The 12,053-nt window shown below is 35.0% G+C and overlaps 1 long non-coding RNA gene across 1 annotated transcript; it reads left to right on the forward strand.

Moving 5' to 3' along the window:
• The first annotated feature begins 1,327 nt into the window (after positions 1–1,327).
• Positions 1,328–6,857, forward strand: LOC103149737 (uncharacterized). The gene is made up of 2 exons (XR_001664337.1): positions 1,328–1,497; positions 4,573–6,857. It is a non-coding gene; the product is annotated as an uncharacterized LOC103149737 (long non-coding RNA).
• The last annotated feature ends 5,196 nt before the right edge of the window (positions 6,858–12,053 follow it).

Raw genomic sequence — 12,053 nt, forward strand, 5'->3', positions numbered from 1 at the left:
TGATTTAGCAGTTCTGGTTCTTTTAAATAGATTTGTCAAACAAAAACAGATTTTTAAATCCCTCCTCACTGCTCTATTCTGCATAACAGATGTAATGATTTGTTTAGCCTCCTCTTTGATGGATTTTCTTTTTTATTTTTTAATCTCTTTGATTTAAGTAATAGTCATAGTAATAATTACGCTTAACTTTTAATTAGACTTATTTCCCATCTAAATTATTAGCTCAATTGAACTTTTCTTCTAAGTGTGACTCATTGAGGGTAATAAATTACATTAATTTTCTTTTTTTTTAAAAGTTGCCCTGATCACAAACTCTAATATATTTTTTCATGAGAAAAAAAAGTACATGTGAAATGTTTTATGTCTTCTAGCAGAACTAAGTTTTCACTTCACAAAGCGACTTTATTTAAAAAAGAACTCTAATATAACATACTCTACTCCATACAGATAAACTGAGACATCATACAGAGACCTAATACTGAGGTGTTGAATGAATCTCATCAGCACCTTGGTTGCTTCTAGAAATTCTGCCCATGATAGAATAGAATAGAATAGAATAGAATAGAATAGAATAGAATAGAATAGAATAGAATAGAATAGAATAAAATAGAATAGAATAGAATAGAATAGATACATCTTTTATTGTCTCACAATGGATATACATTTTGGAGTAACTTCAGCAAAGAAAAAATTACAATAACAACTGTGGAACAGCCGAGATGCACAGCAGAAATGTTATTTAAAATTAGTAAAAACTGTGCAAATGCCAGCATGTATGCAAACACCTACTAAGTGTGTTGGGAGCTGTGATGGTTATAAAATCTTATGAGTTTCTTTGTGTAACCACTAACCGCTTGAACTCAGCTGCTGCGCCAACAGACTGCAGAATAAAAGATGGCTGATGATGCTACTACAGAGCCAAAGAAAGGGAGCAGAGATTCAGAAAAAAAAATAATTTCACTTTTTATATATTTTTATTTAAAATATTTTCATTAACATCAAAGTGCAGCTGAACTTAAATGCCTTGTTCATGTGCACAAACTTGGTGAAAAAAAAGCTCACTGATGTATTGTCTGTGTGGATTTACTGTTTACCTCAAAAAAACGTTTGTCATCTTTTTCAAAGTAAAAAAAAAGACATAAATCACTAACAAAACATTAACATTTAAATAGAATAATGCTTGTCTTAGTTGATCCAAATCTGAGAAGGCAGGTTGGATCCAACTATAAGTAGAAAGACTATTTTTAAAAGGTAAGTATGGAAAAGCGATGGTTTTACAGCGAAAATCCAGAATAAGGGACAAGGAGGAGGACAGGACCATAAGTACACAAGGAGGGAAGGTTAACCAGGCTCAGGTGAAAGCAGTCAGGCAATTAAATGTGAGAAGAGAGGAAGTGAAGGGATAAACTGAAACAGGAAGTACAGACTTTATTCAGAAACCAACAGAAACAGGTGGACTAAGGCTCAGGGAGCAGATAAAGGAAAACATAGAACAAAGTAAGCACATAAACACTTCAGTATCTCTAAGGTGCCTACTTTTACCGTCTCAGTTTGTTAAACTATATCTTAAAAGCTGCTTTCAAATCTTTATTTTATTCCTATGCACATGTTTTGATCAGGATAAAAAGTGCATATGAAGTGATTTGGGGGAGTTAGAGGTGAAGGACGTTGTTCTTGTTGTAAAAGTTGCACAAACAAAGCAAAACAAATCTGGGAAACGGTGTGCCAAAAACAATTGGTAACACTTTATTTGAAGGGGGTGAATAAGACTGTATGACACTGTCATAAACATGACATAACACCTGTCATGAACATGAATAAGCCTTCATGAATATTTATGACTGTTGTCATAAAGCATCATTCTGTAAATTATGACACTTTTAATACAAAGTTGACATTATTCAAAATGTCTTTATGACAACTTGACATTAACTAAGAAATCATTACTGTTTAAACTTTACCTAATTTTTAAAGAGCAATCAGTAATTCTTTTATAACAAATTTATATCAGTAATGATTTCTTGGTTAATGTCAAGTTGTCATAACAAAGACATTTTGAATAATGTTAACTTTGTATTAAAATTTACCGAATGACGCTTTATGACAACAGTCATAAATATTCATGAAGGCTTTTTCATGTTCATGACAGGTGTTATGTCATGTTTATGACAGTGTCATGTCAGTCTTATTCACCCCCTTCAAATAAAGTTTTACCAAAAAATTTTAATCAGGTACGCACATTTTAGCTGCTGCTTCTGAAACTAACTATAAACCAGTGGGGAAAATTACTGGAGTAAATGTGAGTAACCTGCTCCAACCAGTCTAATTTAGAGAGTCTGAAAATAAAAACAAAGTCTGGCAGAAATCAAAGAAGACTCTGGTGTTTGTGAGCTCAGCTGTTTCTAAATTTATCCCCAAGTTTTTGTTAATCTTCTCCCTGCTGGTAAATCAACTGAATGTGCCACACCCAGAGTTTACATAGATTAAATCATCCTTCCTGCAAAAGCTTTAATTTATTCAGGTGCAGAGAGTTTCCTCATATTACAAAGAAATGGTCAATGTTGTTCTTTCTACATGTTCCCCTGCTTGAATGCACCCAATTTGAATGAATGGCTCATTAGGGGGCGCTTGGAGAACTTAAAGAGGAGATGAAGAGATGACTTGGTTTCTGTTTGGTTGGTTGGAGCAGAACCATGTCTAAAACATGCAGATGGGAACGACCCACCTCTGATCCCCAACTCACTTCAATGTCTTTAATGTATGAAGCAATTGATACAATTCTGGACTAAATGTATGAATTTGAAGGACTGAATATATATAACACCCACACTTGCTAGAGGCCTTTCTGAATGGTTTTGTTTGCTTTTCTGGATTTATGTTTGCAACATACTGGACACTAAATTCTGCCTGTTTAGCTCCAGTTGACTTCAGGTCACGGGTTCACTAGTTGGAGCAAGAGTTACCAGACCTCCTGTTTTTTGGCAGCTAAAAGTGGTGTTCACATATGGAAAATAAAAGCTAAAATGATGTACTTCAAACAACGTTTATGGGCGTCGCCATGTTGAAGTCCCGACTTCTTAACTAGAACGCTGTTATCTCGGGTCTGACGTCAAACCCGGGTCCGAGTTACGACTTCCCAGTTAACTGGAACGCTGCGCATTGCTCATCCTGGGGACTCTAAAAGTGTTAGAAACAGATGTGAGCACTCATAAAATGTTTTGGGAACAATTTTCCAAAGAAACCTCAGTGGTGGTCTGGACAGTTTATCTGCTTTAGTTTAGCAGCCTGAACTTAATCTGTTCTGAGAAACGGTGAAAAACCAATCGCTGAACTGACGTGACTCTAATGAAACACCAGAGTTGTTACCCGACTGGCTGCAAGTTAAGGCTGCAGCTAATTAAAATAATTAAGCAGCCATCTTGAAACTTTCTAAAACTGTGATTTGTTGTTGTTGTCATTGTTTGAAATTCTGCTTATGTTTTAAATATGAAATGATCTTTTACAATTCTGGATTTAAGTAATCTGTGGATATAAGGACTCTCATGGAGGAAGCAGTGAGTCAATCCTGATTTTAGAGGTGTTTCTTCTAGCTGTGGTTCTGTAAATGCTCCTTGTCAGTCACACAGAAGCTGTAAAGCAGTAGGTCATAGAACCACTCTCTCTCATGCAGCATTACTTGTGCTACAGAGGTGTGCGTAGCAGCTGGCATTGAGTTTTTCAGGGTTTTTTTTTTTCCCATTTTAAGCTGAGCTTTGTAAAGTATCATATTTATTCTCCTTTTCTCAAAACATCTGTTGAGCAACATAATTAGATTAATTAAAACACGTGTAGCACAAACAACTCGGCAAAAATGTTACACAGATGACACAATGCCATTCAAGTGACTGAATCTATTGATGCATCTCAGTCAGGAAGTTGCAAAATTTGTTTTAATCATAATTCAACATCTAAAAGACGCTTAGAAGCCTGAACATGGATTCACTACACAGCAATCTATTTCAAGTATTAAGTTATTTGGCATGCAGTTAATGAAAACTTAAAATTCAGTTTTTCAGAAAGCCAGAATATTTCATCAGTTTCATTGCAGAAATGCACACTGCACAGGAAATGCATCAAACCATTGGCAGGGGCTCCTTTTGCATAAATTACTGCGTCAATGCAATGTGAAGGTGACAGCTGCTTTAAAGAATTACTAAGAGTTGCTTTAATAGTGGCGTTCAGCTAATCTCCTTTGCTTATACAACTTTTTCTATCACATTTTTTCTTGTACTCAACTTTCCATTAATATGCTTGCTCTCTGAACAGCCAGTTTACTTTACTTGCTTAACATAATTCTAAAGTAAAACCCTTTTTACTTGGCCCAAATATTTCAACTTCCTGAGAAACTGAATTGGGTATTTATTAGCTTTAATCCATAACTGAGTTCTGATTGCACAGAATGGATGTTGTTGGTGGTTTCACTTTCACCTGAACCATGTGGAAGCTCCAGTATGAGATCTACTGATCTGAGAATGTTTTTAGCTCACAGTTCAACTTTTATAGCTATACATTGTTTTCTCAATTTATCTTCAGATATACAGAGACTTCACCAAACCAGTGGTAAGAAAATTTTACCAGAAGACGAGAAGAGCTTTAGTTTTGAGGCTGAGAAGATTTCCAAGAGTCCCAACTTCCGTGCAACCTCAGCTTTGTTCTTTTTTCTTATTCAAATCATTTTTGCTCTCTTTTGTCTTTTTCTATTTGTCTTATTTACTGCTGCTTCTGTTGTCATCCATGTCTCAGTTTTTCCCACTTTATCCATTTCCTATGTGTATGCAATATTTCTGCCCTTCTTTCCCTTCATTCTTAAAATATTTAGTTGGCTACCTTTACAAAAGTACCGTCTAGCAACAACAATTAAAAGCAAACGAAAGACGAGGGAAATTTAGATTGATACAGTAAGATGGATTAATACAGACAGCAAAACCAAGGAGGACGTTTATAAAAGAGAGAAAGGACAAAAGAGTCACTTCCAGGAAGACTGACAAGTGGGTCACCGTGGCATGTTGGATAGGAGAAATATACAAAATCACATCCTCATATCTCTGTTTAGCATCAGAACTCGTATTGAACTTTCATCAACCAACGGTGCATCATGCCACAGGAGAAACAAAAATGTCAGAGGCAGCTGGAAGACGCCACAGACGCATTCGACGATTTAAACTGACAAAGGAGCCGTTGTCCTGCTGCTTTCATGACTCTGGTGTTTGTGAGCCCGCAGGCAGGTTGTCAGATGCACAACAGCACCGAGACGTATTGAAATCTGCAGCATATCTGATAATGAATGTGGAGCCGCGCAGTTTCTGCGCTCATAATAAAATACTAGTTTGGGGATGTCATTGTTACATGAAGTTAAAGTGACAAACGGAGGAGAAAAGCAGCTTTGACAGCTTGTTGTGTTGCTGGATAATTGTTTGTTTTGACAAGATGATAAATTAACAGTTTTCTATGAAATGTTTATTTTTGGATGTCAGGAGAAAAGCTTGTTGTGTATAGGTCACGTAGGAACTTTCTTGTGATCACAAGCAAACAAAGTAACAAAGACGGTTGATTTGAGTTTTAAAGGAGAGGAGAGTTTTTATTTTACAACCTCTGTCCTATTTTTATTTTTAAGCATTTTTGTCAAGCTTTAAATGTAGTAAAGTTATCTTTTATCCAGGGTTTTGTGGCTTTCAATGCCATATACCATTAAGAATTTTTATTTTACGAGTGAGAAAAAAAAATTGCAGGAGTGAGAGCAAATAAAAGTGATAGAAGCAGATTATCTGTGCATAGAGATGGAGCTGATCCAGTTTGGGACGTAAAGCCATAAGTCAAAAATCCATTAAGTCAGGGAAAAGAAAAAAGATTTTAATATTAATAAAGAGAAATTAGATTTTAGGAGCTCTATTACAGCCTTAGAATATATTGTCACACTCTTAAGAGCCACTTTTCCTCCTCTTGTTTGTGGTGCTTAGTCTGATTTTGCTTAATAATTGGAGCTGTAGTGTTTAACCAAGAACTTACTCAAAATTTCTCAACTGGTTGGCATAAAAACTTTCACATATAATCTTATTTTTAGGCACTTTAACCTTTTGTCAACGAATGCAGACATGTTCATACAACTTGAACTCTTTCAATGTTTTTTTATTTTGCAGCTTTATACTCCAACTTCAAACCTGCCGAGTTTGTGACTGTCCGATCCAACTGATAGCCTCTCATCCCCATGATAGTGCAGTCAACAGACTGAGAATCCAGGAAACCTCTGCGGATGTTTTGAGTTAGATGATTAGTCCATACCACAATGAGTTTCCAAAATGTTTTTCAATATATTCAAATTTTCTGAGATGGTCAATTATGGGATTTTATGATCTGTAAAACATAATCATCGATAATACAAGAAAAAAAAAGGCTTGAAATATTTCACTTTGTGTTTAATGAAATAATATGAGCTTCAGGTTCCTAAATGAGTGGCAAAACGTTTTTACCATATTCTATTTTTCTGATATTCTGTATATCTGCATGAATCAATAGATGTGGGGCCTGAAACAATAACTGCTGAGTTTCTGCACCACTTTCTACTCTGAAAATGACTTAAGGAACACCAAAGTGGTGAAATGACTCTGAAATCCAAGAATTTGTATTTCTGTGTCCACCTTCTATATGCTGCAAACTTACATTTACAACCACATAAAGAAGATGCCTTGCAGACAGTTGTTAAATCTGAACCCAATATTAACATCTTCTGTACAAAATACGTGTTTCTTTTTTATGATGATTAAATGGCTTCACAACTCATCAAGAGGGCTGCTAATAAACTCTTTAAAAGTGCTACAACTAAGAATGTGATTTTTCTTTTTCATCAAAGATAAATAGACTCATCAAGCAAAAAAAGCACTCATTTTAGTTTCAAGGTAACTGAATTGTATTTGTTTCACTTAGAAACTCTTCTCTAATGACTAGTATTCTTTTAATTTCCCCAAAGTGGAGAGCATTAAGTAGAACCAGTTCGCATGAAATCAAATGTTCAGAAGTATTTTTTTCCCCCCCAAGGTTTCAGACTCTTTGAACATATCAGTTTCTAAACTGGGTTGAATTAAAAGATGGCTGCTGTGTTAAAAATAAAATCCTAATAAATGTGAACTTCAGTTTTTGGTAAACAAGCTGGTTTAACAGTTGGTGGCTGCACACGCAATTACAGTTACAGATCATCATGTGAGTCAGTGGTTCAAAAAGCATTTCATTAATAGAATGAAAAAATGTGCCAAAAGTACAGAGGGAGGTTTATTTAGTCAAAAATGTATATTTTAATAAAAGAGCAGTTTAGAGAAAAGTTTAAGCCTTTAACCAGTGCAGGTTTATTTGATGTCTTTACATGATCTGCAATGTTTTGCTGCCATGTGGACTTCATAATATTTTTGCTTCAGAGGATTTTTTTCTGGATCAGCCTGTCAACATATGTAAAAATGTTCTTTGCTACAAAAAAACTAACATGAAACCTTTAGTGTTTTGTTTTGTCGCAACCAGAAAGACCTTTTTTAGTGGGATTATATGAGACAAACACAAAGTAGAACATAACTGTAAAGAGGAAGGAAGAAAATATTTTTTTGTGATCAAAAATCTGAACGGTTTTATGTGAATTTGTATTTTGTGGTAATTGCCACAGTAAGCTGTTTGCTGCATGTCTTTACTCTAAAATAGCTCGGGTTCAGTCATTCTGCTAACATAAATTTCAACATTTACCACAGATTCTGGACTGAGATCTGGATTTTGACTGGGCCACCCTTACAGAAAAAAAAAAAAAAAAAAACAGTAATGTCATTGTCCAGTTTGGAATTGAATTTCTACCCTCTGTTGCATCCTCTAAGATTGGTTTCTTCTGAAATTACTCCTTTTTTCAGCTCCCTCCATTCTACTTTCCATCAGTTCTGACAAATGTACATTATCCCAGCTGAAGAAAAACATTCCCACAGCATCATGCTGCCACCACCATGTCTAACTGAGAAGTTTAAAAGTTGCCATAGTTCTACAACCAACCATCCCTTTGAATTCAAAAGGAAAATGTATAAAATATAGATTCATCAATTTGTTATGCAGCATTTGAAAAAAATTGCGGCAGGTAAAACTTTCTACATGAAAATAAGAGTGAAATAAACGAGGATTTCAGTTTTGTTAACACAAACGGGTTAAAAAATTGGGAGCATCTTAATTTTTTGTCATGTTTTTTCTTCCGACTACTTTGTGAGTGATACTTTTTTTTTAAATCAATCCATGAAATTAATATTTTTTTCTGCTATGAAACAATAAGCTAATAGTTTGTTTGACTATGTTAACCTATATTAACATCACAAATCACTTCAGTAAAGTGAATTATTTTTTTTTTATATTGGGTAAAAACCAATAAATAAAATGTCAATGATTAATCTCTTTGTGTCAGCACCTTCTTAAAGAAACATTACACACAAATGAACATTTCCTTCCTTCTGCAGGGCCAAACACTGATAAACTAAATTTGTGCTCTTGATGATTTCCCGCTCTGGGACGCACAGTGGAGCTGTGCAGATGGATCTTTCTGGAACAAAGATGGTGCTTCTTTTCCACAAAAGCCTCTAGGAAATCCGAGGAGATGTGACGACAGCAAACGGGTCACGCAAAACTCACATTTAGCACACTCGCTGATGGACACAAATGCAGATTGTACGCATCATACTGTATGTTCTTTGTTAACTGACATTATTTCTGTAACCACAAACGCAAACCCAAAATATCCTCTGGGCTGCTTAAACTGCAGCTTTCATGTTTAGCAGATGGTGAGATTTCTGTTGGGTGGGCAATGGCTAGTGATTTCTTTCTGCTAAGAAGAAGCTTGATTATAGAGTGATGGATGAACTGTTTGACCTTGCTCGTTCCTCGTGAATAGAGCCTAGCAACATGTTTTCTTTGTGCTCTGATTAACCAAAGTTTTTTTGAAAAACCAGCCTTGTCAAAGAACTGAAGGTGCTTTCAGGAGGCTCTTTTTCCAGTGTGAACATTTAGGGAAACATTGTTCAGGGCGGTGGTACAGCTGTTGGCAGGTAGGATCCAGGTTTGAATCCCAGATGGGGCCTTTATGTGTGAAGTGTCCTCCAGCTTCCCCTGCCATCTAAAATCACGCAAGTCCTTTTTCTGTGTTACTGTGTGATGGAACGGTGAGTTGTCCGTGGTGTTCACTGCCTCTCTCTCATTAACTGTCTGCAAAGCTGAAGGGTTGAGCGGATATGAGAAATGGATTGATGGATGCACTGCTCCTCATGAAAGTCTTTGCCAGTGTCTGACATTTTCTTGTGGCGCATTCTGGTCAGCCAGGTGTCAGTTGGTCCTAATTAATATTTTTGGTCTAAAGAAGAAATTATATTATTAACTCGCTTTTGTACTGCCGTGTCTTTGTGCATCTGATTGAATTTTATTGAAAACTGAGGGTGAATTATCTTTTTCGCCAATATGTTTTAATATTTCACAGTTTGTTAAAAAAATGTCACTTTTTAAACATTCAACATTCATTGTCATCTCCGTCTTGACAATTCAGTCTTAAAGCCAAGACTGAATTATGTCCAACTCTGTGCTCCAATTTGATTTGCTGATTTGACTTTTATATAATTAGTTTAGATAAAAGTGGTATTGTTCGATGATAATTAAAAATGTGAATCTACGTTAACAATTGGTGACTTGGTTGTTTGGAAGCCATTGAAATACTGACCATTCAAAAATAAATAAGTGAAACAAAAAAAACTTGATTGGGAGTCAGAGTTGATGTTTTGGATTAGGTTAGGAGTCAAAGTGCCAGCTCAGATTTTATTTTAAGTGTGATTATGAGATTTTAATTTATATTATTCATGACTAAAAGCATGTTTTAAAGGTTAATGCAGCAAACAATCTATGCTTTCTTAATGTCTGTATTTATATAACTATTTGACAACGAAGAACAAAAATAAGTTGTGCAAACATTCATTACATCAGTCTATGCTTTGTAACAGAGTTTTAAAATGAATCAATTTAACGCCAACTGTACAATTTCTATCATTTGTATTGCCATCAAGTAACATAATTTTCACTGGATGATTGGAGATGAAAATCAGTTTGATTTGCTGGTAGTAGAACATGTTTGAAAGAGTCTTTTGAATTCAAAATGCAGGCGTTCTTAGAAAGTTTTATTTCTAATTTAAATCGCCTTGTATTTTTCAGCAAAATGAAAAAAAACAACTTTTTATTTCTATTAATTTTTTTGTTAAACTTCAATCTAAAAGTGAGAAGGAAGAAAGGCATGGAGGAGGACAAAATCATACCTCGTTATCAGAAGAGGTTAGTTATGAAAAAAATTTAAGTGTAGACTGAAGACACTCCAGGTGAGACGGTTCAACATAACCTCAGACGAGCTGAAGCATCCTCTAATTTATCTTCACAAAAGGAAAAGCTGTTCACTAATTGGTAAAGAGGTTGAATTAAAGTCTTTTATACACTGAATCTTCTTTCTTTTATACGGGTAATGGATGTATTTAATATTTAGACGCACTGACTGAATCGCCAGAGAGCTTAGCTGAAGAACCCAGGGTCACTGGTTCAAGTTTCCTTTTAAATTCCTCATCTGAGTATATTTATTATTTTTCATTTCTCTACATCTTTCAATCAAAAATGTAGAGAAAATATTGAAAAGCTTCAGCAGCTGAGTGTCTAGGCCTCGCAATGAATTATCTCGACACAGTACACAGCTGCGGCGGGTTTGGTGTGTTTCGATTTGACACGCCGCTTTCTGCTTTTGACAATCAAGAGGCAGCATCTAAGGGGAAAAACTTGAAAAAGCTCTCGCTTATGAAGACTCAATAGCTCAATCAGCAAAGCAGGCAGGTTTAGAGGTGATGAGATCAAGTCACATCTCTGCTTCTAAAAAGGCGTTTGAAAGCTGACAACAGTGTAAAAGACTGAAAGCCTGCCAGTGAAGCAGCTGCCGGCATGTTGAGGCTTTAACTCAGTCAGCTGATGGTCTGGAGGTTGTTGGTTTGAGTCCCATTTAATAGGTACTCCGCTTACACAGTCATGACTCTTTAATCTCCTCGACTGGCAGAGAGCTTGTTTTGATTTTCTGTTCAATGACAAAAAGACGACAATCTGAGACAATTTAAAATGTTTCCCTGAATTATAATCCAGCTATGATATGTTTATGTAAAAAAAAGTAAACAAAGAAAATTAACACACAATTTCCAATAAAATAGTTATGATTTTATTTTTAGAAACTTTTAAAAAAGTCTTTTTTTTATTGACAAATGAAGTAAATTTTCAAATTCATGATAAATCAAAAAATTAATACTTAATATTTAATAAACATTTTATTTACTTCATTAACAAATTAGCAGATTTAAAAAAAAAAATCTAAACAATTAACAACAACCCAATAGCTCTGCACTCTCTGTCCCCCAAAATTGAATATTTCCTTCTATTTGTCCATTATGGGCTTCCATACAAACCACAAGGATAAGGAAAGCATTATTAATACACACTGAAGAATGCATAATATTAGGTGTATTTTTTCAGTTATGGTTCATATAAACCATGAAGCATAAAAGCAGCTGCTATTCTGACCCCAGTGTAAAATAAGATTTTGTGACTTTTATTAAGACCTGAACTCTATAAAAGCAAATATTGAGGGATTTGAGGCCTTTCTTATTGTTTCTGGGTCATGTTTCATAGAATATGTATGCAATCATATTCATAGTGTGTGTGGTTTGTACATTTCAACACAAATGTAAAATATATTCATCCTTTTATTTATGCACTCAGAATTAGCTGAACCACATGCACAAAGATCTGCTTGAATACAGCAGCATGGTATAAGCATTCAGCTCAGGATGTTCTATTGGATGTTATGGATGAAAGATAAATGGTAATAAGAGTAGTATTTTGTCAATTTTTCTGTGACCTTCCAGCATTTTTTAATTCCTGTTTTTTAAGGTTCACTCTAATTCTGTGAGCACAAAACATTTTCAATCAAATCAAATTTATTT

The sequence above is a fragment of the Poecilia formosa genome, unplaced genomic scaffold (assembly GCF_000485575.1).
Source record: "Poecilia formosa unplaced genomic scaffold, Poecilia_formosa-5.1.2 Scaffold235, whole genome shotgun sequence".
Lineage (NCBI taxonomy): Eukaryota > Metazoa > Chordata > Actinopteri > Cyprinodontiformes > Poeciliidae > Poecilia > Poecilia formosa.